General features: G+C 36.3%; 1 long non-coding RNA gene across 2 annotated transcripts in view; it reads right to left on the bottom strand.

Annotated features, from left to right (window-relative positions):
* Positions 1–3,926: 3,926 nt before the first annotated feature.
* Positions 3,927–27,314, bottom strand: part of LOC136036459 (uncharacterized) — a 61,391-nt gene continuing 38,003 nt past the window's right edge. For both annotated transcript variants that reach the window (XR_010619733.1, XR_010619734.1), the window contains 2 exons: positions 7,946–8,144; positions 3,927–4,033 (listed from right to left, as the gene is read on the bottom strand). This is a non-coding gene — a long non-coding RNA (uncharacterized LOC136036459). The remainder of the gene's footprint in view (positions 4,034–7,945; positions 8,145–27,314) is intronic.

Here is a 27,314-nt window from a genome sequence, read left to right as displayed (position 1 = left end):
CGTTCTTTTTATATATCAACAAACGGCGTGTATTCGACATACAACGGGTATTACAACCAACAGCGTTCATTCGACACACCAACAAGGGGTAATACAACAGTGGGTAAAAAGGGTGAGATAGTTACGGTTAAACAAAATTTCTAGATGCATCTGAATCTCAGCAGACAAATGTGGGCGGGGGGGGGCCTAATCTGGCTGCAAGAATAAAAACAAGAAGAAACAGTCCTTCTTGATTCTGACATAAGCTTTAGTAATAATCAATTATATCGTCACCTTACAAAATTTTGTGAAAAATGCTACTATAACCACTACAGCTACTAACAACTCACTGCTGCACCAAGCTGCCAGAGGCCTCCACTGCTGCGCAGGATCCTCCTCTATTCCCATTGATTCAAATTCTCCCTCTTTACACCTTTCCAAGAACGACCTCCTTTCACCCTATTCAAGGATGAACTGCTTGTCGTTTGGCCCTAGGTGATTGGGAAAAAAGGACTATCTTTGGCAATTGTTAAATGGTAACATTTTTCTGGTGAAAATCCTTGCAGCAAGGGGGAGTGAACCGGCGAACTTTTAATCAAGAAGCGTAACTTTGTCTACAACGTTGTCGCATGTTGAACGATGTCAAAGGAATTAAATCATGATTTTTGCACGAAAGTATAGAAAAACGATATCTCTTTTTCTTTTTGGTTTTGTGTTGAATAAACGACAACGCATCATTGTAGAAAAATAAATACTAAATAAACAGATCAGGGAATATACAGGAAAATATCTTTTTATAGAAAGTGTTTTTAAAATATTTATTTTTTGGTTAATCGTCTGCGTCTTGGGAAGAAAGGAAAAGTTGCAGATGAAAATATCACTGGCAGATCCTGGGGGGCCTGGGCCCACCAAGACTTTTTCTGGTGCCCTGTTTTTCTTTTTTTTTCCTTTTCCACTCTTTTTTAGAATAAATTCGTTAATTTGGTCAATTATTGGCACCTTTGTCACATCCCCCCCAAGATTTTGCTCATTGGCACCCCTGTCAAATTACCCTCCCCCCAAGATTTTGCTCTAGAACCACCCCTGGAAGATGTTAGACATGTGAATGGCTAAATTAATTTTAATTAATTTTAATTCGCGCAAATTAGTCTTATATTCTAAACAAAAAAGTATAATTAAGACACTACAAAGAAAATATTAATACAAACAGAATATAAGCAGGTTCTTCTGAAATTTCTATAACCTTCTCAAGGTTTACTTGTTATTTTTTATGTTTAAACATCATTGTCCCTCCCTTTAGAAATCCCTGCATCCTTATCTTCACAGAGAGGCAGAGAGTTTACTCATAAAAGAAAGCTATGACTATAAAACTATTCATTCTCTTTACTTGCCTAATATTTCCCACAAAAGAATCAATCAGGTTTCAAAATGTGAAGTTATTTGCCTCTTAAGAAGCTCAATTCGCTCGTCAGATTAGATTTATCTTTCAGTAATAGTTACTCAAAAGTATTATTTAAAACATTTTACAACAATTTTCTCTCCAAAAATGAGAAATAACGTGATTCGCCAGCGAAAATATGTCTGAAAAATAAACCGATGAAATTAAAGAACACTTCGTAATATAAAAATATTTGATAGTAGGCTTTCTCTTTTTCCCTAGTCTGTAGGTCTCCTCTCGGCATTTGTATATCGGTGCCCATACTACGATGTAAAGCCTATGTAAACAAATAAGCATTTATAGATATAATGTGTGTACAGGAATGACATTTCCGCTATTTCTTGGGCAAAGTTTCCAAAACTTTGAACTTAAGGTGACAATGTGTGGTAACCTGAACTCATAGAAAATATGTAAAAGGAAATATTCTATGACATTTCAAGATAGTAAAATAAACAAACATAGAAACTGATGACAAAGAGTTCAGCATTAGCCCTTTCAGAAAAGTTTTTTTGGCGGTAGGGACGCAACCAGCGACACCAATTCACGAAAAGGTCAGGGGGGCAAGGTTTCTTTTTTATTTTCGTATGACTGTACGAAAAAGATCATATTTTCTTATATATTCTGGTGGTTAGGGAAGAATCTTCCTCTACTCCACCCCCTTAATTGGTTCCCCTTGTAACCTGCAGTTTGGTAGGAATAAAAAATCATAAAATATCTAAGAAGTTATGTGTAATGGAGGCTGCTGATACAGACAGTGACTGGAGTAAATCTTAATTGGAAATTCTGGCTGTATATCCAACAGTAGTCTGAAGCAAAGAAGCGAAGATTTAAATGAAAATATATAAAACATGCAATGTGTGACACAGCTCTTTTAATCTGGTTTGTTTTGAGATTTTTGATTATTTAGAAAGGTTATTTTTAATTTAATTTTATTGTGTTTTACAGAAAAAAATAGAATGACGCAGGAGGAAAGGGAAAAACAAAAGAAAATGACAAAAGAAAATCAGACATCGGGCAGTAAATAGATGAAGAACATCCAAAGGAGCAAAAAAATGAAAACAAACCATGTAATTTGGATCAACAGTGACCAATTTCTCTTATGAAGTTAATTTACTGTAAAGATAAGCAACAATACAAAGCCATTCTTCCCAACTTAAAACCACCATTACAAGAAAATGTGTTACGGTCTAGGACCTTCAACTTTTCAACAGCGAAGTTGAAACTTAAAACGGACAAAAATTATTACTTCACAGTATATCTAATAAACATTAATGTGACTAGTACAAGTAAACCAACTGATTATGTTTCCTTATGTTTCTAGAATTATAGAAGACTGGTGCTTTACTGAAAACACAAAAGCGAAGTATAAAAAACAAGAATATTTGCTTAGGAGTCAAAAGTGAGTACGTAGCCTGACAACAACAAACTGATCTATAAAGTTTTTCATGGTCTCACACCCGTTGTGACATCAGTAACTTTCAGTATACAATTAAAATTACCTTGAAAATATAAAAACTAAAATTATATATTTTTTTAATAGCCGGGAAGTAATTGAACATCATATAGAAATATTGGATTGATTTCTCAGATAGTATTTTGTTCTCGCCAGCCATAACACGAAAAGTTAGTAATATACGGTCTTAAATTGTAAGAAATATGCTTTAGTATTACTTGAAATGAAGATTAAACAAGACATAATATGAACTCTGGAAATCCGGTTATTTCTCTCTATAAAACAGTTAATTTCAAGCTAAGATACAAATTCTAAGGCTATTCTATAGTCCTAATCTGAGCCATTGTGCAGAAGTGATACCAAATTAAACGAAAAGAAAAATAAAGCAACAATCCATTTTAGGATTGAAAAAAAAACTACCTTGAAAGGAACTGATCCTAAAAGGGATTGATAATATTTCCATTCTGTAAAAATTGTTCTTAATTGGTTTGCTTTTATTGTACCGAAACTCCTATATTATTTTGTGTTTTCAGTAAAGCGCTAGTTTTCTATAATCCTAGAAACATAAGGAAACATAATTAGTTTGGTTTATATGTACCAGTTTTACTGGTATATATTAGATGGGCTGTAAATAATTTTTGTCCGTTTTAAGTGTTAACTTCGCTCTTTCCTTCCCTCGGAAAAACTTTGTTATATTAAATTAATTTTTGTTCGTTCTTGATTACAATTAAATGTAGAAACAACGCTGTAATGATCTATTTTATTGGTACCGAATAGTGTAGGTTCGTTTTAAGTTTTATTGTCACTTTTTAGTTTCAGTTGAAAGCTTGTTTTTAATATAATTTCTATATGATATAATTATATAATTTCTAATATAATTTCTAATCGCCAATATAATCTAATTTATAAATATATAGATTATAAATATTTATAAATAGATTATAAATATATAGATTATAAATATAATCTAATATAATTTCTAATCGCCAATCTAGGGGAGATATGACACCTCTAGAAAATACTGTAGACAACCTTGACAGCTACGAAAAACTTTCAGTCTATAACATAAAGTTTATTTTCCATACTTCACAAAACAATACATGTTTTTCAGGAACGTTTGTTTTTCGATGAACAAAATGCTGTTTTTATTCGGCCGACGTCGCCTGAAAAAGCCATAATGAAGACAGGGCTTTATAAATCGCCTACTGACTAGCAGAAACTAGAAGACTACTGTAACAAAAGAGAGCTGTGCAAAGGCTTATTTAAAAGATCATATTTATACCTAATTGTTTCTTATGAATTTGGCTTGATAGCACATTCAAAGTACACTTTCGTTTTTACTCCCCCATTGTTTCAAATGAGAAAAAGTTCCTCATTTCAAAAGAAATGACCAAAAAATGAGTTTTTAAAAACCTAGCCAGGAGTAAAAATTAAAGGGGCAAGAAGGTCCCTTCCCGTCATTTACTGCCGTCAGAACTACCATACTGGCTTCGTTGCAGAGTGAAGTTTGAAAGTTCAATTCAAAACTGTTGAACATTCAAGCTTAATTTTTGGCATATTTTTCGTTAAAAAGTTTTTAGTTTTATTTAACTTGTTTTCGCAATAATCTTATAGTTTTAAGATGAGTAGGAGATTTATGAAACTTACTAAGAGGGTCTGGAGGGGGAGTATATGTGAGTGGTTCTTATAAACCTCCAGTTAGGGGGTTTAGACCATAATAATTGCAATGGTACCGTTTAATGCTTCCAAACTCTTCCACTTAAGAAGTGGTACCAAAAGTACCCTTTTTAGTGTTATATGGTACTTATGGATGGTAAAATTGAGAAAAAGCGCGTAGATATGAGGAATAGGTTTATAATGAGCCTTTCCGGGATATGCTTTAAAACATGAGTGCATCACAATTGCAAAAATAGTGGATTATCTGAAAAGTAATCATAAGAAGGGACAAACCAGGATTTTAAAAAAATCCAAGCTGGAATTGAGCGCAAGATAATCTAAACTGAAGTCCAGCGCTGTACTAACAGAACCACGTCTCCAATAATGTAATCTAATATATTGGTGTTTGTAGGACTTTAATTGCGTATCTTATTAAGGGAGTGTGGAGGAGGAACATGCAGGAGGTGCTCCTGCAAACTTCCAGTTAGGGGTTTTGGATCATAACAATTACAATGACGCCGTTTTATGCTGCCAAGATTTTTCACCTAAGAAGTGGCACCAAAAATATTGTTTCCAGTACTCTATCTCACTTACGAATGGCAGAATTGATAAAAAGCACGTATATATGAGCAAAAATTTTCAAATGAGCCATTAAAAATAACCTTAGAAAGTTCTGGTAGTCCACAAGCCCCAGCTTTTCCTCTTGAAACGCGACTTCAAAACGTTTTTAGTGGCATTTGAAACGTGTTAGATGGTGGAATTTAAAGGGAGAGCAACGTAGATATGGGCAATATTTTTTTTAAATGAGCTATCAACAATCTATCTAAGATACTCTGGTACCCCGCTAGCCCCACTCCCTGAGAAAAGGCATAAAAACTGCCTTAAAAGGTGCCTGACGGAACTTATATAAACCACGTACATTGAGAAATAGCTTTTGAATGAGCTCTTATGCATCTCCTGGTGTTTTAGTAACCCGCTAGGCCTGGAAAAAAGAAGAAAAAAACACCGTTTTAACGTTTTCTAACTTTTAGTTACTATGGGCTGTGGTTTGCTCTTTACTAGGTTGCAGCTGTTGCTTCAACCATGACACAGAGTCTTACAAATTCTCCCCAGAAACTAGTTAATATTGAAATCTGCGAAATGTACTATACAAATTCTGTCTAAAATGTTTTGGTAGCCTGCTAGTGCCACCCCTTCAGAAATGGCACAAAAATTGCCAATTTACTGTCATATGGTACTTGTAGATGGCGGAATTTATAAAATGCACGTACATATCAGAAATAGCTATTGAATGAGTCATTAGACATCTCTCTATGATGTTCTGGTGACCCGCTAGGCCTGAAAAAAAAGAAAAAAAAGGGGAGACATATCAGTGCTCGATCATGCTGATTCCAACGATGCACTTTTCATTTTGATCTGACGCCATTTTCGAGGGATTTCAGTTTTTTTTCGAAATCCCCATAAACTTCTTTTCGCAATATCTTTTACTTTTAAGACGAGCCGAAGTTATATTTACCATTCCTGAAACAGTGTCAGATGGCAATTTTTTCACTGGGCAGTTTTCAAAACGCACTTTTAATCTTTTGGTTACTATGGGCTGTTGTTCGCTTTTTCTGGGTTGCATCTGCCGTTGCAACCATGATTACTTCTGCTACTGCTATACTAGCTGTTAACGAAAGACAATATAAAACTTAAATGAAACTTATTATCGGCGATTTAGCATCGGAAGAAAAGACTTTAAGACTACTAGTGCTACTTCCAGTTAGGGGTCTGGCGAATTCACTATTAAAGTAGAAATTTCAAAGAAAACTGGATATTTCAAATGACAAATATACAACGCGTAAAAATTTAAGTTTTAATTTATCTGCAAGTTATGTCTAACAAGTCTTTTTATGTTTAAGAATTATGTTAAGAATATTATGTTAAGAACTATGTTTATGAATATGTTCAAGTCAAACTCCATTCTTCACAGAGCTGATTTAGTTTAGCTTGGGAAAATATCGGTAAGTTATCGGTAAGTTCAGTAAGCTATTTGATTTTAAACTGGTTGGCCTACTGGGAACTAAACTCTTTTCATTTTTTTTATTTATTTTTACTCCTTCCCCCCCCTACGTTTCGAATATCTAAAATCTTCAATGAAAGTTGAGAGGGATGTTGAACTAAATCAGAAGACACTCAGTTCATGGCTATGGTCAAAAGAGCATATCTGCAATGTTCAGTAATGACAAATTGTATTAATTTAAAACCTCCAGGGAAGGCTGAGGGGGATTTTGAGCTAAATCCAAATAAACGTTATGTAAAAAGGTTATCAAAATGGCATATCTGCAGTATCTCAGGAGCAGCTAAGGTATTAAGATGAAACTTCCATGAAATGTTGAATAAAAAGACACTATGTGCATCCAAGTTGTCAAAAGGGCGTATCAACAGTATCTCAGGCAAGGCTAAGAGTATAAATTAATTGCTCAAGGGAACTAGCAGAAATTTCAAGGGAACATTGGACGGGGAGATCAATTAGATTTTAAATATTCAAGGAGGGGAGGTAGAGCTCATCAAGGAGAACACGTTTGAAAAAGTGTGGTTGTATTGATTCTTAGCGTGAGATATTTTTGTTTAATGCTGTTCTGGTTAAAATATCAAACCAAGAATAAATAAATTAATTTCATAAGAAAGGGATCCTTAACAGGAAACAAATCTGATTGCATTGGCTCTTGAATTTTTTTTTCTAACAAAAAATCAGAACTTTTTAATGAACGAGTTCAAAATGTATTTACTCAAACAAACAAGTAGTTAAAATAAAATATAACAGGATAAGACTTATAATGGAATGATCAGTCTATGTTTTCTATTCTCATGGTTGTAGCATGATAGGGTTTAGAATGGCTTCAGCTTTATAGAAGCCCATAAATTATGCAAATTTTCTATCCATGTACTTGAATAGTATTCCTTGTACCCAGCCATCTAAACTTTTATAGTAAAACTGTTTTTAAAACAAGTGAAAAAACTTAGCGTTAAAATTTGAACCAAGTTTTATTTATTTTAAAATGTACTACAACATTAAAGTTGTAAATCTCTTAAAATTTTTCAAATGATTTATCACTTGACTGGATCTTTTTTTAACGAAAAATTTCGTTAAATTTCGAGAAATTTAGAAGAAAAAAATTAGCGAAAAATTTCGGCAAATAACGATCCTTTCATCCGCTCATCAAGGACTACTGATTAACGTTGAAAGAAAAACCTGTCAGCCTGGGTTTAAAAGTTGATTATCTTGCAGCGTGTTAACTTTCTAATATGACCTTTTAGAAAGGAGCGAATGGGAACCTCCTTTTTGTTTGGCGATTTGTCCAAGTAACCGTCACTCATCGTAAGCACTTTTCGATTTTAGTCCAACTTCAATTTGAAACTAGTGCCTGCCTACTTACCTCCTAAAACAAACTTTCCAGTCGAAAGCAGAAATATGGCGAAAAGAAAGCCTGGGTGTATGCCATGAGATAATTCTTCTCCAACTGGGACTATAAAAATCCACTTCAACTCAGACGCTCTAGGCTCTGGCTCAATTACTATAAATAACCATCCTTTTTGACCTCAAGCATGACTAATATGCAGCGCATTTACGCTTTACTGAAAACAAAGTATATTTTAAGTTTTTGTCTTTACGAGATAACGAAATAGGTATATAGTTGACAAGTCTGGAATTCAGGAGGCTTTCAGGAATGGACATCAACATATATTAAACTTTTAATGTATATTCATCAAGAATTTTCAGTAATCTTGGTTATTATGGGGATTTTCTTCTTTTTGTTCATTTTTTTTATGTAATGACAAATAAAAACACACAACTCGAAACAAAAATTACTTTCAGTAAAACAAAAATAACGTTCTGGTCTTTAGAATGTTTAGGGGGCTTTAGCTCTACTCCTTTCTGCAGTAGTTTCTGTTCCTTTTACATTTGATCTGATAATTTGTTTGTAATTTCTTTTCAATTTTACTCTCATCTTTTTATTGACATTATTAATATCCATTATAAGCTAAAATTATTATTTGACTTTATTCCTGTTCATCCTTGGTTTAATGTGGGTCTCTACTTTTCTTTGAAAACTTCTTTGTGGAAATTATTTTTAATCAACTATTAAAAAATCGAAAATCATCAAAATTTTCCCCCTCCTATAGATTTTGAAAAGTATATTTTGCCCCTCTATATTTATTGTAAATGGACGCCCGTGTCTTCCCCTTACTAGCTAAGTTTGTTTTCACACACTTGCAAAATCAATTTGTTATGTGGAGGCACTAGTAAATACCTGTTAATATATGTATATATATATATATATATATATATATATATATATATATATATATATATATATATATATATATATATATATATATATATATATCTATATAAAAATAAGTTGTCTGTCTGTCTGTGGATCAGGTGACGTCATGTTTCTGTGTTGACTGACGTCATGAAATTAGTTGTCGTCATTTTTGCTTTGACGGTGACGTCATTAACGGTATTTAAGACATTTGTTCACGGAAAAATGTTTAATTGTAAAATGACTGAAGAACCTACAATGGCAACAGCCGAGGAAGCTGCTCAAAGAGTTTATGCCAAAAAACTTGCTGCTGATAGAGAAAGTCAGAAAAGAAAGCGTTCCGAGGAATCACAAGAACAGCAAGAAAACAGGCTTGCGGCTAAAGAACGCAAAACCGCGCAGTTAGATGAAAATCCACCTGGACAGCGAGAGTCAAAACATATCAAAACTGAAAATGATAGCGATGATGATTGGGTTTGGGATTTTGACTTGGATAAGGTCATCAATGCCTACCAGATTTAAGTTAAAAAACAAAGGTTCGTCGATATGTACTTCATAGTGACGCTGAAAAATAAAGAAGAAAAAGAAAACTGAAAAAAGAAAAAAGGTAAAAAACTAAAAAAAAACTAAAAAGAAAAAACACTCAAAGAGAAATTACAGACCGGGACACAAATGACGACCGAGACAGAGGGAATATAAGTGATGACCGGGAACCTCAAAGAGAAATTACAGACTGGGACACCCGGACACAAATCACGACCGGGACACAGGGAATATAAATGACGACCGGGACACAGGGACACAACTACAACGGGGACGCCGGGGGCACAGGCGGGATATATAAATGACGACCGGGACACAGGGATTGTTCGAATAGAAATTACAGACCGGGACACCGGGACACAAATGACGACCGGGACACAGGGAATATAAATGACGACCGGGACACTCAAAGAGAAATTACAAACTGGGACACCGGGACACAAATGACGACCGGGACACAGGGAATATAAATGACGACCGGGACACAGGGACACATCATTAGAATAATGAGGTATAGATCTGAATACGGATTGTTTTTCCCATGGACAATTATATGTTGCATGTTCAAGAGTCAGTAAACCTGACAATCTATTTATATGCACAGACAATGGGACAGCGAAGAATGTTGTATATTCGCATGTTTTACGTAGTTAAAAACATATATTTATATCTATCTCTATTCACAGGTGGGACACAGGGACACAACTACAATGGCGCGTAACTAATATGGCGCGTAACGACTTACGCGCGTGGGGGGGCTTGGGGGGGCGCGAAGCGCCCCACCAACTAGGGGTTGGTGTGGCGCGAAGCGCCACCCCAACAGCTAGTATATATATATATATATATATATATATATATATATATATATATATATATATATATATATATATATATATATATATATATATATATATATATATTTGGTTGTTCTACATTTGCTGGTTTTTTTTTCATAGGCATGTATTTTGGGGGTGATACCTGACACGGGGATGCCATGGATATTCTGTGGTAGGACAACACTTGACTGGGTAGAGAATTTAATGTGCCGAAACCCTATAGGCAAGTGTATTCTCCTGATGAGCCCTTGTGTTGGGTTGTTGCCTCTGAATTATTTGTCTTTGTTTTTTCTATTGTTTGGTAAATGACGACTTATACTTATTGACGACATGACTGCCTGTCCATGGATTATTCTTTATGGTTGATTGTGTATGGCTATGCTGTTTGACCTGTGTGATTGTATGGATGAGTAGGGTTAAGGCCTCATTCAAGTGCTGGTCTATATTAATCACTAATTTAGGAAAACAGTCTTCCTTTTCTCCTTCTATCTTTTTCTTTTTTTTGAGCTGTGTGTTTTGCAATGTGTTTGTGCTGTTGCATTGGTGATTTCTCTTTTCATAATATATATATATATATATATATATATATATATATATATATATATATATATATATATATATATATATATATATATATATATATATATATTATGGCCATTGATATTAACCAAGTGCCCAATAGCGATCGCAAAAAGGTCCGTCGGTGTGTCTGTCTGTCGGTCCCAGTTTCGCTAGTTCGAGCACTTCCGGATAAGCTAGAACGATAAAAGGTGGCAGCTGTGTCAGGGACCGGACCAGATTAAGTTCCCCGATTCGACCATCAGGTGGGGAATGTAGGGACGGTTAATTCGGAAAAATTAGAAAAATGAGGCGTTTTTACCTTACGAACAGGTGATCGGATCTTAGCGAAATCTGACATTTAGAAGGATCTCGTGTCTCAGAGCTTTTATTTTAAATCCCGACCACATCTGGTGACAATGGGGAGAGTTGGAGAGGGAAACCAGAAATCTTGGAAGACGCTTAGAGCGAAGAGATCGGGATGAAACTTGGTGGGAAGGATAAGCACAGGTCCTAGATATGTGATTGACACTGTCGAAGCGGAACCACTCTCTTTGGTGTATTTGGGGGGGGGGGGGGTTAGTTCGGTTAATTCGGAAAAATTGGAAAAATGAGGTATTTATAACTTACAAATAGGTGATCGGATCTTAATGAAATTTTATATTTAGAAGAACCTTGTAACTCGAACCTATTATTTCAAATCCTGACCAGATCTGGTCAAATTGGAGGGAGTTGGAAGGGAAAACCAGAAATCTTGGAAAACGCTTAGACTGAATAATCGGGATGAAAATCGGTGGGAAGAATAAGCACAAGTCTTAGCTACGTGATTGACACAACTGGACCGGATTCACTATCTTTGGGGGAGTTAGGAGGGGGGACATAATTCGGTAATTCAGAAAAATTAGAGAAAAGGAGGTTTTTTAACTTACTTCCGGGTGATCAGATGTTAATGAAATTTGATATTTAGAAGGACCTCGTCTCTCAAAGCTCTTATTTTAGATACCGACCAAATCCATTGACACTGGGGGAGTTGGAAGGGGAAACCGAAAACCTTGGAAAACGTTTAGAGTGGAGAGATTGGGATGAAACTTGGTGGGAAGAATAGGCACAAGTTCTAGATACGTGATTGACATAACCGGACCGGATCTGCTCTCTTTGGGGGAGCTGGGGGGGGGGGGGTAATTCGGAAAAATTAAAAAAAATGAGATATTTTCAACTTGCAAACCGGCGATCAGATCTTAATGAAATTTCATATTTCGAAGGATCTCGTGTCTCACAGCTCTTATTTCAATTCCGGACCAGATCTGGTGACATTGGAGGGAGTCTGAGGGGAAAACCGGAAATCTTGGACAAAGCTTAGAGTGGAGAGATCGGGATGAAACTTGGTGGGAAGAATAAGCACAAGTCCTAGATACGTGATTGACATAACTGGGCCGGATTTGCTCCCTTTGGGGGATTTGGGGGGGGGGGGGGTCCAGTGCTTTGGCAAGTTCAGTGCTTCTGGACGTGCTATACACCTGCACAAATTGACTTGATACTTTTCATTTCCTCGATTCGGCCATCTTGAGAGCTGGAGGGAAATGAAAAAATGAAAAAATGAGGTACTTTTAACTTACTAATGGGTAATCGGATCTGAATGAGATTTGATATTTAGAATGATCTCGTGTCTCAGAACTCCTATTTTAAACCCTGACCGTATCCGATGATATGGAGGGAGTTGGGGGGGGGAACGGGAAATCTTGGAAAACACTTAGGGTAGAGAGATCGGGATGAAACTTGGTGGGAAGAATAAACACAATTTCTAGAAACGTGATTGACATAAAATGACTCAATCCGCTCTCTTTGGGGGGATTTGGGGGTGGGTTAATCCTGAAAAAAGAAAAATTGAGGTATTTTTAACTTACGAACGAGTGATCGGATCCTAATAAAAATTGGTATTTACTTTTGTCTCAGAACTCTTATTTTAGATACCGACCGGATCTGGTGACATTGAGGGGAGTTGGAGGGGGATACTGGAAATCTCGGAAAACGCTTAGACAGAAGAGATCGGGATGAAACTTGATGGGAAGAATAAGTACAGGTCCTAGATACGTGATTGACATAACCGGACCAAATTTACTCTCTTTGGGGGAGTTGGGGAGGGGGTTTCTAGTGCTTTGGTCAATTCGGTGTTTCTGGGCGTGCTAGGACGATGAAAATTGGTAGGCGTGTCAGGGACATGCACAAATTGACTTGATAACAGCCATTTCCCTGATTTGACCATCTGGGGGGGCTGGAGGAGGGTGAAATTGTGAAAATCGAGATATGCTTATCTTACGAATGGTTGATGGGATCTTAATGAAACTTAATTTGTGGACAGATCTCAAATCTCAGATGCCCCATTTTCAATGTGGATTGGATCCGGCAACATAGGGGGGTGGAGGAGGAGACAGAATTCTTGGAAATCGGAAATCTAGGAAAACACTTAGAGTGGGAGATCGGGATGAAACTCGACGGGAAGAAAAAGCAAAAGTTCCAGATATGTAATTGGCATAACCGGACCTGATCCGCTCTCTTTGGGGGGTTGGGGGATTTCTAGTGCTTTGGCCAGTTCGAGAATAAGAACTAGCTATAGATACGTGATTTACATAAGCGAACCGGATCCGATCACTTTGTGGGAGTTGGAGGGATTTCTAGTGCTTTGGAGAGTTCGGTGCCTCTTGAAGTGCCAGGACGATGAAATCGATAGCTCTAGTACCGAGTATAATTTTAGGCTCTGACCTCGTCAGACAGCCCCCATAACAATTATGCAACATAATACAACATGTTTGAGAAACTTTATGCTACTATTTATAAACGCACTTTTTTTTACTGACATAGAGAATTTCAAGTTCTATAACGTAAAATGCTTTTATCCTTCAAGAACTTAAATTATAAATTCCAGAATAACGGCTACAGATCTACGATCAGAAACTGGACTTCCTTGAATCAAGATAAACAATACCTAGTCTCCCTTGTAGAAAATCTGATTTTAAATCCAATTTCTTTCCATCTCCAAGGTAACTTTGGAATTTATATTTCTCTTTAAACCACGAATCTTCATTTTATGGGCAATCTAGAGAGGGCTGATGTCAAAACTAGAGTTTTGATTTGATTGAGGCTAGGCCCGAGGAAAAAAGAATCCATCAGCTCATCAAAGAAGCATAGAAATCCAATTTTAAACGCTTTTATAGCTATTTGAAGGGTCCATAATAACTAAAAGGAATTGATGTTTGTGGGTTTGAGGCAAAATTGATGTCTTATTTTGTGTCCAAAGTTTCAATGTAACAGTTTCAAGATATTTCACTAAAGAAAACAAGAGAAAACTTTCAAGGGCATCCACAGGAAATTTTTCGGGGAGGGGGGAAGAGGCCAGCCACCAGAATAGCAGTGGTTACTGGTGGCACGGGAATGTATTTAAGGATAAGTTTCATTAGGAGTAGGTTTATTTACTAATAAATTTAGGAAAAAATCATAGACTGCGCAATAGCGTTGCCTAAGTAAAGAACGATGTGGGCAAAATGTACTATTTATTTATTTATTTTTTTTAGTCTTAGGCCAGGGCACTTCGTATCGAAGGAATTGTAGTAGAAACTTCGAAAAGGGCTCATTCTACTGGAAATTGAAACATGTATAGCCCTTTTTCATAGTCGAAAACGATTGGAGGACAACTAGCCCCCCCTTTCCATGTCCACCACTTCTCTAAGCACATTCAATCACAATTTTAAGGTAGCCATTTTGTTCAAAATAGTTAAAATTTCCAAAAACTATGTATTTGAAGATGACAACGTCCCACAGTCCTCAGGGCAAGGGTTTGCAAGCTATGTCATGGGGGCTTATAAGGTTTATATAGGAAGGGTGATCTTATAAACTTTACAGTGGGCTCATTGGATTGCTAATCAGAAGGTTCCATGCCCTTTTTGAGATTCAGAGTGATCGATGGGTGGATATCCCCCATCCACCTCGTACTTTCCCCAAGGGCATCAGATAGAAATGATCAGACGGCCATTTGTTGTCGTAGAAACATCGAAAAGGCTCATTCGATTGAAAATTAAAAGGGCTAGTGCCCTTTTTAACAATCAAAAGTTATTAGAGGGCAAAATTTTAAGATAGTAATTTTTTTTAACACAATTGAGAAGTCTGGAAATTATGTCTTTGAGGATGACAATTCCCCACAACCCTCAGGGCAAGGGTTATGAGTTATGCCCTGGGGGCATATAAGGTATATATAGAAAAGGTGATTGTAAAAAAAACTCTGGAATGGGGCTCATAGGATTGGAAATCTGATTTTCTAGTGCCATTTTTAAGATTCAGAGGATGGATAACCTACACCATCTCGTATTTTCCCGAAATGAATCTGATAGAAATTCGTAGATGACCATTTGTTGTCGTAAAAACTTCAAAAAGAGCTCGTTGAATTGGATATTGAAAGTGCTAGGGCTCTTTATAAAAGTCAAAGGCGATTGGAGGGCAACTAACTCCCCTCCCACGCCACCAATTTCCTTAAATATATCCAATCAAAATTTTCAGATAGACATTTTGTTCAACATAGTTGAATGGTCTGGAAATTATGTCTTTAAGGATGAAAGCCCCCTTTCACTCCTCAGAGCAAGGGTTGTGAGTTATGCCTTGCAGGTGTATAAGGTAGGCTACATATGGATAGGGTGATAGTATGAACTTCGGAGGGGACTCATTGGATGGGTAATGAGAAGTTCTAGTGCCCTTTTCAAGATTCAAAGTGATCAGAGGGTGGATACTCGCCACACACAAATTGTATTTTCCCGAAATGTATGCAATCGAAATTTTGAGATGGCCATTTTTTGTCGAAGAAATTTTGAAAACAGCACAGTCGATTAGAAATTGAAAGAGGTAGTGCCCGTTTTAATAGTTGAAAGTGATTGTAAGACAACTGAACCCCCCTCCCATGCACACCATTTCCCCAAACACATCCAATAAAAATTTTAAAACAGGAATTTTGATCAACATAATTGAAAGGTCTTGAAATATGTCTTTGAGGGTGGCAACCCCCCACACCACTCATAACAAGGGGGCATATAAGGTATATATAAAAAGGAGTATCGTATGACCTTTGGAAGGGCCAAATTCGATGGTTAATTAGAAGTTCTAGTTCCCTTTTTGAGATTCAGAGTAGTTGAAAGATTGATACCCCCCCCCAACACCTCATATTTTTCCAAAATATATCTGATTTTAATTTTAAGATAGCCATTTGCTGTGGTAGAAACTTCGAAAACAGCTCATTTGATTGGAAATCGAAAGGGCCAGTGCCCTTTTTAGTAGTCGAAAGTGATTGGAGGGTACCTAAGGGAACTAGCCCCCCTCCCACGGCCGCCATTTTCCCAAACACATCCAATAAAAATATTCAGATTTTCAGTTTGTCCAACGTAATTGAAAAGCCTGGAAATTATTTTTTCGAAGATGAACTCGGCCCTCAAGGCAAGGTGAGTTGTGTCCTGGGGTCATATAAGGCAAATATAGAAAGGGTGACCGTATTAAATTCGAAGTGGGATCGTTGGATTCGTAATCAGAAGTTTTAATGCTTGTTTTAAGATTCAGAGTGACTGGAGGGAGGATAACCCCCACCAACATCCTCCCACACCCCCTAAAACTCATAGGTTTCCATAATGCAGATGATAGAAATCTTTAGATGACCATTTGTTGTCGTAAAAACTTCAAAAAAGGCTCATTCGATTGGAAATGGAAAGGGCTAGTTGCCTTTTCATTAGTCGAATGTGATTGCAGGGCAACAGTCCCCTACCCACGCCCATCAATTCACAAAACAAATCTAATCAAGAAATTTAGACTCAGAGTGATCGGATGGTGGACAGCCACCCAATACCTCGTATTTTCCCGAAATGCATCTAATAGAAATTCTGAGATGGCCATTTGTTGTCGAGAAAACTTCGGAAAAAGCTCATTCGATTGGAAATTGAAAGGGCTAGTGTCCTTTTCAATACTCAAAACTGATTGGAGGGCAACTACCAATAGTGACCGCCATTTTGATTCTGGAAGACACATAGGGGGTAAACCTGAAGTTACCTGCCTCTCAAGACGCTATTACGAACACTTTGGTCTTATGAAATACTATAGAACACCTGTAACGGTATAATGCACCTATATGTTACGTCATAGGGAGGGTTTTCGAAACGATGCATGTGTTAATTAATTAAATTTTGCGAGGACAAGAACTTGATACTTCAGGATTTCTTTGGATGTTGCGTAATAAGGAATGTATTCTTTGGTTTATGTATGCAACTGTTACATAATCGAGTGTTTAATTTTTATTTCGGTGTTACGTAATAGGTTTTGTTTACTTTTAGTTGTTACATAATAAGACTTGTTAGAGTCCAATAGTCAAGCGGAGAATCCCGGACTGTTACTGAGAGGAAAACACACTGGGTGTTACGTAGTGACGATGTACAAGTGAGTATTACGTAATGTCAGTGCACACGTGAGATGTTACGTAATGACAGCTCACACGTGGGATGTTACTTTATAACGACGCACACATGTGTGTTACGTAATGGTGGCGCACAAATAGGCCATTACGTAATGACGGTGCACACACAGTTGTTATATAATACTTTAAGAGATTTTTTCTTCTGGATTTCATTTTTTCAGGATTTCATTTTTCTTTCAATGTGTTTTTCTCTTTACGCAGAGAAGCTTTATAATCTAAAGTGTTTTGTCCACATTAGGACTAGAAAGAGATCTCTATCGAATGGAATGGAGCCATAGACAGTTGGACTATAAAAGCTTATGTAACACTATTACTCTGATAGTACTTTCCACGTTATAACCTACTACACGCAAGGAGAACCACCTGTCTTGCTTACTTGAATGATTAAATGGATTGCATGTTTTACTATGACTGCAATAATTGACATGCAGGGGAAAAAGTTTATCACTAGAATTTGGATACATTTAAAGTTCAGTTGCTTGTTCAGTAATGAATTAGAAGATATAATATAATATTGGGGTTGCTTTAACACATTTATTAGTAATAAAGTATTAAAAGTTTTTTTCTCCTTCACTACACAGAATTCAGCAGTTATATTAGAGGCAATCTTGAACGAGTCTACCTATGCAAATAGGCCACAAGATGCTTAAATTGCCTAAATGATTACTTATTGAAGTTTTATCCTGGAACAAAAAATCTAAAAAATGAAGGCTTTTTATTTTAAATACAAGTTTTGTTGATAAAAAGAAATTACAAGGATTATTAAAAACACAGAAAAAGCAGTTAAAACGCCACAAACGAAAAACAAAACCTGAAAAAAATTATTATAAAGGATAAATTATCAAGGAGGCACACTCGTACCTCTATAAAGAGGCGAACCACGACAATGTTAAGCGATCTTCGGTTTCAGTAGTCGCAGAGGGATCGGGAGGGATGCATTTCGTAGCCCGAGCTCCAACTAAGAAACCTGCCAAATTTCATCCCCCTCCGACTTTTCCTTCATGGGGAAAATCTGGCCGAAAGTTTCGACCCACCAACCCCAGCCCCCCTTTAACGTTGTCCGATCGGGCTGAAATTCACAAGTTAAGGTCCCCTATGGCCCAGAAGCTTATCCGCGAAATTTCAGCTCGATCCGATAACTCCTTCCCTGTTTTCCAGAAACCACGCATAGCCACTTAATTTTCATATTCTTTTTTTTTCTGCCACGCCTACAGGTCACAGCCGACATCGGATCTGGGTGTACGAAGACTCATTCGATGCGGAATTCTCCGAATAAGTTTCCTTGAAAGTTTCGTAGGAAAATCTTAACCCCCCGAAAGTTTCGACCCCCCCAACCCCCCCCCCCCTTTAACGTTGTCCGATCGGGCTGAAATTTACAAGTTAGGGTCCCCTACGGCCCAAGAGCTTATCCGCAAAATTTCAGCTCGATCCGATAACTCCTTCCCTGTTTTCCAGAAACCACGCATAGCCACTTAATTTTCATATTCTTTTTTCTGCCACGCCTACATGTCACAGCCGACATCGGATCTGGGTGTACGAAGACTCATTCGATACGGAATTCTCCGAGTAAGTTTCCTTGAAAGTTTCGTAGGAAAATCTTAACCCCCCGAAAGTTTCGACCCCAACAACCCACCCCCCCCCCTTTAACGTTGTCCGATCGGGCTGAAATTCACAAGTTAAGGTCCCCTACGGCCCAGGAGCTTATCCGCGAAATTTCAGCTCGATCCGATAACTCCTTTCCTGTTTTCCAGAAACCACGCATTAGCCACTTAATTAACCCATTTCTCCATAAGAGCCCATGTTAATTTGAAATTTTTAAAAGTTATTTAAAAGTTATATTTACACACATGCACGTGGTTAGCTCAGTCGGTAGAGCGTGGGACTTTTAATCCTCGGGTCAAGGGTTCAAGTCCCCTATCGGGCGGTTTTTTTTTTCAGCAAAAGAAACATTTCGGTCATTCTATCTATTTTTTTCTATTTTATACAATGATTTAAAAGCGGGGGGGGGGGGGGGGTTGGGGGCGGCAGCCACCCAATTGTCTCTCCTAATTCCTGTACGAAGAGTACAGGAATTATTAAATTACATCCACCATGGATTGTAGAAAAACGTACAGAAATAATATGAAAAAAACTTCGTTTTCTTAAAGAGTTAAAGAGGCTGCGTCCCAAAGTCGAACCTTAAAACGTACAGGAATTAGGAGAGGCAGTTGGGGGGCTGCCGCCCCCAAACCCCCCGCTGTTAAAGACTCTTTTGTACAGGTTTTTGTTGCGGGGGGCTGCTGCCCCCCCCAACCCCCCGCTCTTTGCTTCGGAAAGGCCCTCTTTTAATTAACAAAAATTGAAATGAATGAATAATGGAATAACTTCGAAAAATGTTAAACACAAGAGGACAGGAGAACCATTGCGCCGAAACTAGTAATTAGTAACAATGAAGTCCCTCCACAACAAAAAACCTGTACAAAAGAGTCTTTAAAGCGGGGGGTTTTAACCTTCTGCCTCTCCTAATTCCTGTACGTTTTAAGGTTCGACTTTGGGACGCAGCCTCTTTAACTCTTTAAGAAAACGAAGTTTTTTTCATATTATAAGCATAAAGAACCATAAATTGAAGAATGGTAGGAACCCTAGTAAGAAAATCCCCTGGGGTTTGGGGAGTAGCATTCAATCCAACCGGTACTCTAACATTCAATCCCACCAGACGCCAACCATCCGATTCCACCGGCCCCCTAGCAACCAACTCTACCAAGGGCCCTAGCAACAAATTCCGCAGAGAAATGGCGACTTAAAGCGCCTGAACATGCCTAGAAGGATCCGAATCACTTTTGAGGCAACTGAAGTGACTTTATCCCGAGTTATTTTACTTTATCCCGACTTCTAAAGGTGAAAGGGACGACTATCTTTATCTCTAATTGAATCTAACAACGCTGTAAAAGGCGCTTCAGAAAATATCAGAATTTCAAAAAAGTATTTTGGCCTTCTTTTGGCTAGAATTGTTGTTTTGCACCACAAAATGGCTGAAAACGCAGCTTTCCTGTGGAATTGTCCTTTTAGCTAAAATAAATGTCTATGTTAACCACTTATTTTGTAGGATTTCCAGCAACTTTAGAAACGAATGCGCTGCTGTAAGGTATGACAGCCTCTGAAACACGAAGATTAATATGTGTATAGATTTTCCATAATTCTAAATCATTTAACTATCTCAGAATTTCGATGCGATAGCATTTGGACTTCTTTTGACTAGAATTGTTGTTTTGCACCTCATAACGGCTGAAAAAACCGCTTTGCTATGGGAAAGACTTTTTGGCCAAAATAAGTGTCTGTGTTAACCGTTCTTTTGTAGGGCTACCTGTACCTTTATAAACCAAAGGCGCTAAAACATGGCATTACTGTCTTTGAAACTCGAGATTCAATATGCATATGGTTCTTCAATAGTCGTAATGAGGGTGCACGCGTGGGTGTTACGTAATGACGGCGCAAACACGGGGTGTTGCGTAATGATAGTAGAAACTTGGGTGTTATCTAATGACAGTGTAAATGTGGATGTTATAATAAAGGCACACAAATGGGGCACTATGTAATGAAAGCGCACAGGTGGGATATTACGCAATGACAGTACATAAATCGGTGTTACATGTTACTTTAATAGATTTTTTCTTCGGGATTTCGTTTTTCTTTCAAGGCGTTTTTTGAAAGTTCTTAAGCCGAACTGGCCAGACATGACAATAAACAATCAAGAGAGATAAAACTCTACAAAAAGAAAACTTCAAACGAGACGATGGCCAGTAGAATTAAAAGACTAAAACAACGCGGATATTTCGCCTGTATCCGAACAAGGCGTCTTCAGCACAAGGTAGAAAATTAAAAGAAAACTAATCTAGAAACAAATACAAACCACCACCAATTATAATAAATACAATTGTCGCTACTTATCCACGTAGGGAAAAGCAGCTATTTGAGTTACTTCAATGAGAATCAAAGAGCAACTGAGGAACAATTTTTATGAAAATTGAAACTTAGTTAATTATTCTGTTGTGAAATAATCCTCTTATAACCTAACATTGAAGCAACTCTTTTTGGTCTAGTGGGTAATCTTGTCCCCTGGTGATTGTGTAAAATTTTAATTCCCCCATCGACTATTGGTTCATTTTTCAAAAGAATACCATAAATTGGGTCAATATTTAAATTCCCTGTGTCTCTATTTATTGAAATATTAGCAAATATATGTTTTTTAATTTCTATAGCCTCCCTCGCCCACTGAGAAGAACCTCTATCATTAGAAATAGCTGTAACCTCATCAAATTGTATAAAATGCTCAGGGTAAAAGAATGTATGTTCAGCTAGAGCCGAAACAAAAGTTTCAGGAGGCTTTCTTAGTTGTAGGGTTTTTTTCTATTGAGTTGCAATGCTCAATAAATCTTTCAGTAAATTGTTGGCGAGTTCTACCAATATAAAACTTTCCACAGGAACAAGGAATTTTATATACCCCACTAAATAAATCTCCCCGGGTTAAATCCTTCCCAGAATTAAGAAAACTACCTAATGGTCTCACTGATTGGAAACAAGTATCAATGTTATGTTTACCTAAAATTCTTTTAAGCATCTCCCCCAAAGTAGGTACATAAGGTAAAGAAATGAAACTTTTCGGTAAGTTTAATTCTGTGCACTGTGAAACCCCAATAACCCTATTGTTGTGTTTAATGCGTCTATTTTTTATAATTTCATCAATGAATTTAATCGGGTAGCTATTAAAAAATGAAACATCCCTCAAATATAACAATTCAGAATCTAAAAACTCCCGGGAACAAATTCTGAAAGCTCTATCCACCAGTGCAATCACAACCCCTCGTTTCACTGAAATAGGGTGGCAAGAGTGAAAGTTCAAATACCTATCACTGTGGGTAGGCTTTCTATAAACTGAAAAAAGCAAATGGAACTCGCTTTTAATCAATAAGATATCCAGAAAAGGTAGTTTATCACTTTCTTCAAACTCCACTGTAAATTTTACGTTTTTTGTCAAAACTATTTAAATGTTTATGGAAAAAATCTAAAGACTCTAAACCGTGTTTCCAAATGCAGACCACATCATCCATGAATCTGCCCCAGAGACAAGGAGAGAGCCTAAAACTGTGAATGGCAGAGGTTTCAATAGATTCCATGAAGAGATTTGCCAACAAAGGGGAGAGAGATGCCCCTATAGCCAAACCAAACACCTGTTTATAAAATTCACCTCTAAAACCAAAATAAAGAGAATGTTCATTTGCAAGAATAACCAATTTCATAATGACTTCAATCTCCAAACTCGCCATGGTCACATCTTGTATCAAATCAAAGTGCTTTTGTAATTTAATCCTTAATACATCCTCGCACTTTTTCACGCTAGAATTTGAATACATAGACACCACAACAAAACTACAGAGAATTGAATTCTCCTCCAATCTAAAATTTTTTAACTTATTAGTAAGATCAGTGGAATTTTATGTATAATTTTTGTGTTCCTAAGAGTGGACGCAATGCCACCGACAACCACTTTCCTAATTTTGCCACTGGTGATGAAGAAGTTGATACAATGGGACGGAGGGGGACTCCCGTCTTATGAATTTTGGGTAGACCATAGATCTTTGGTGCGGAACAACCTCTTAGATAAAACTCATTATAAAATTGTGGGGTAATGTGTAAATTATTTTTCAGGGACTCCAATTCCTTGCTAATTGATTTTACATATTTATCCGTAGGATCGACAATTCTTGTAAAAAATGGTATCCGAAATGATTGTATTCATTTTACGATCATAATCATCGGTGTCCATAATTACAATAGTATTGCCTTTATCTGCCCTAGTGATAGCAAGGGTCTTATCCTTTTTCAAATCAGAAAGTAAATATAATGTCATTTTTTGTTATATCATTTTCAATTTTTTCATGTTAAAAGTCTTAAGTTTCCTTACGATTTCAGCTCTAAGTTCTTGAGGAGCTTCGACTTTATCAATAGAAGCCATAATTCCTGACTCTACCTTAGAAATTATTTTTGAAAAAGAAATTGGGGTTGGAAAACAGAATCTAAAACCCTTCGACAAAACTGCCTCTTGTTGACTACTAAGAGTTTTAGACGACAAATTCTTAGTGGCAGGACCCAGACAAAAACGAGGATAAAAAGTATCCGAATTCTGGACCTTTCAAACAAAAGGCTATTAAACTTGTCGACCAAACGAACCTTTGACAAATGGAAATCATGGTGGAAAGATCTAACGGCCATTTCCTTAATCCTCAGAAAAATGTCAAATGGAAGGTTATTCCTCAAAAAATTTTCGACAAAATTTAAGTCTTTGGACAACTTAAAACGTCTTTGTTTTTGCTCGGAAGTCATGTGATTTAAAGCCATGAGGCTTAATTTGTTTTTTGATTTTGATTTATTTTCAATACCAAAATGGGTATTGATTCTAAAAGATTTAGGAATCACTGATTCCTTCTTGCAATTTTTTAAGAAAATTTGCTGATTTAACAAATGTGCATGTTTTTTAACCAAAGAAAAATAATAATTGACAGAAGCGGCTAATTGCTGCCTGTAAGCTTGACGAATGAAAGTTCTTAAGCCGAACTGGCCAGAAATTACAATAAACAATCAAGAGAGATAAAACTCTACAAAAAGAAAACTTCAAACGAGACGACGGCCAGTAGAATTAAAAGACTAAAACAACGCGGATATTTAGCCTGTATCCGAACAAGGCGTCTTCAGCACAAGATAGAAAATTAAAAGAAAACTAATCTAAAAACAAATAAAAACCACCATCAATTATAATAAATACAATTGTCGCTACTTATCCACGTAGGGAAAAACAGCTATTTGAGTTACTTCAATGAGAATCAAAGAGCAACTGAGGAAAAATTTTTATGAAAATTGAAACTTAGTTAATTATTCTGTTGCGAAATAATCCTCTTATAAGCTAACATTGAAGCAACTCTTTTTGGTCTAGTGGGTAATCTTGTCCCCTGGTGATTGTGTAAAATTTTAATTCTCCCATCGATTATTGGTTCATTTTTCAAGAGAATATCATATATTGGGTCAATATTTAAATTCCCTGTGTCTCTATTTATTGAAATATTAGCAAATATATGTTTTTTAATTTCTATAGCTTCCCTCGCCCACTGAGAAAACCTCGCCCTCAACCTCGCCCTCGTGCTTTTCCCTACGTGGATAAGTAGCGACAATTGTATTTATTATAATTGGCGGTGGTTTTATTTGTTTTTAGATTAGTTTTCTTTTAATTTTCTATCTTGTGCTGAAGATGCCTTGTTCGGATACAGGCGAAATATCCGCGTTGTTTTAGTCTTTTAATTCTACTGGCCGTCGTCTCATTTGAAGTTTTCTTTTTGTAGAGTTTTATCTCTCTTGATTGTTTATAGGCGTTTTTTCTACAGGATTTCATTTTTGTCAGGGCGTTTTTTCTTTCAATCTGTTTTTTTAGATTTTATTTTCTTTCACGACGTGAAATGATTTTGTTCATGGAACTTGTTGCTTACTGATTCTAATTCTGGCATGCTGATTTTTGCTAGTAAAACTTATTGTATGTTGATTTTTTCTCTTCGTGTAGACTGTACATTCATTTTTCTACTCGTAAAACTGATTTTGTTCATGGAACTTGTTGCATGATTATTTTAGTTTGTGGAACCTGTGTGCGTGCTGATTTTTGTTCGTGACGCTTGTTCTATGTTGATTTTTCTGTCCGTGAAACTTTTTATTGATTTTGTTCTCGTGATTTTTTTTTAATGGAACTTGTTGCGTCCTTTTTTTGTTGGTGAAATTTGTTGCCTGTTGATTTTCCTCTTCGTGAAACTTGTAAATTGATTTTTCTCCTCTTGAAACTAATTTTGTTCGTGGAGCTTGTTGCGTGCTGATTTTTAATCGGGAGACTTGTCGCATATTGATTTTTCTCTTCGTGGTACTTCTACATTGATTTTTTCTCCTCACGAACCTGATTTTGAATTTGAAACATGTTGCTTGCTAATTTTTGTTCGTGAAACTTGTTGCATACTAATTTTTGTACTTGAAACTTGTTGCATGTTGACTTTTCTCTCCGTGAAACTTGTACATTCATTTTTCTCTTGGCGAACCTGGGTATGTTCAAGGAACTTCTTGCATGCTCATTTTTTTCATGAAACTTGTTGCATGTTGATTTTCCTCTTCGTGAAACTTTAACATTGATTTTTCTTGTCGTGAAACTGATTTTGTTAATGGAGCTTGTTGCGTGCTGATTTTTGCTCGGTGAGCTTGTTGTGTGCTGATTTTTGTTCGTGAATCATATTTCATTTTGATTTTGCTTCGTGACACTTGTACACTGATTTTTATCCTCGTAAAAATGATTTTGTTCATCGAACTTGTTATGTAATGATTTTTTGGTCGTGGAATTTTATGCGGCTGATGCTTGTTCGTTAAACTCATTGCTTGTTTATTTTTCTCTTCTTGGAACTTGTGTATGGATTTTTATCCTTGTAAAACTGATTTTGTTCATGGAACTTCTTTTGTACTTTTTGTGTACATGGAACATGTGGCGTGCTGTTTTTGTTCGTGAAACTTGTTAAATGTAAATGTTCCTCTTGTAAATGTAACTTAATGTAACTTATACGTTAATTTTTTGATCGTGAAACTTATTTTTTTCATAGGACTTGTTGAGTGCTGACTTTCATTCGTGGAACATTGTTCATGTAACTTGTTTTGTCCTGATTTTTGTTCGTGGAACTTATTCCATCCGGAAGTTTATTTATGAAACTTGATTATGTTGTTTCTCCTATTCCTGAGACTTGTACATTGATTTTCCTCCTCGTGAAACTGATTTTGTTCATGTAGCTTGTTGATTTTTCTCATCGTGAGACTTGTATATTGATATTTCTCATTGTAAAATTGATTGATTCATGGAACTTGTTGGGTACTGATTTTTGTTCGTGGAACGTATTGGCTCCTTAAGTTTGTTCGTCAAACTGGTTGATGTTACTTTTCCTCATCGTGAGACGATTGATGAAATTTATCATAGTAACATTTGGAATATATGGAATCCTCTAGTGTAAGAGTCAAAAATCTCTCCAATACAGGAATTAAAGTCTTTAATTTATACACATTTCCTCTGTACAATTTACCCGGATTGCATAATCTACACGTTTCATCATACTCGTCAACAATTATAAAATTCTCACACGACGACCAGCTAACCAGTGAATACATGCATTGTCGACATGTATAAAACTTTTTTCATTCTTACCACTGAAAAGCAACTGACTTAAGATTGATATAGGGCATGTTCTTTTTAAGAGAAAGAGAAAGTGTAATAGAGTGGCATCACAATCCAAATTTACTGGATATGTTTCGATAGGATTTTCTAGATTCTCGATTCGTTTGATGTACTTTTTTGTTCATAAGAAAAAACATAGAATGAAAAATCATTTTGATAGTCTTAAATCATCATTTGATTTTTAAGGTAGTGTTCAAAAGGAACTCTCGATAAAATTTTCCTTTGTTTCGATTAGTATGTCGGTAAATTGAGTAAACATGCCTGAACCACGACCCACAAAGATCATACAATAATTCAAAGTTAGATATTCATATTTCACAATATCATCAAACATTATTTAAAAAAATATTTTCTTTTGAACTGAAAACTTTTGGAAACGACTATTTTAGATTCATACATTTTTCCAAAATCACAAGATTCCGCATGATTTTATGTTTCATAAATTCATTCATTTTTATTCCTAACACTCTCACATATAACTGCGGATTGACTAACAAATCAAAAAAATTCAATTCCAGGAAAATTCTAAAAAAGGAGCGGCAACCTACTAAAAATATATAATAAGAAAAAATATTTTCAATTTAGAAAAGTTTTTATTTCATAATTACAATATCTTATATACCACTCATTTGTCATATATTGATTCTGGCTATTATCCTAAATATCTTTCACTATTGCATTTAAAGCAACGTGAAATCTAAGTATATAGATTATATTAAGTTCATCTGCACAACATAACTGCTCCTCCAATTTGAGTTTGCTCAATGT

Source organism: Artemia franciscana, chromosome 15 (genome assembly GCF_032884065.1).
Source record: "Artemia franciscana chromosome 15, ASM3288406v1, whole genome shotgun sequence".
Lineage (NCBI taxonomy): Eukaryota > Metazoa > Arthropoda > Branchiopoda > Anostraca > Artemiidae > Artemia > Artemia franciscana.
The sequence above is the reverse complement of the archived record's forward strand: the minus strand, read 5'-3'. Positions and strand labels throughout refer to the sequence as shown.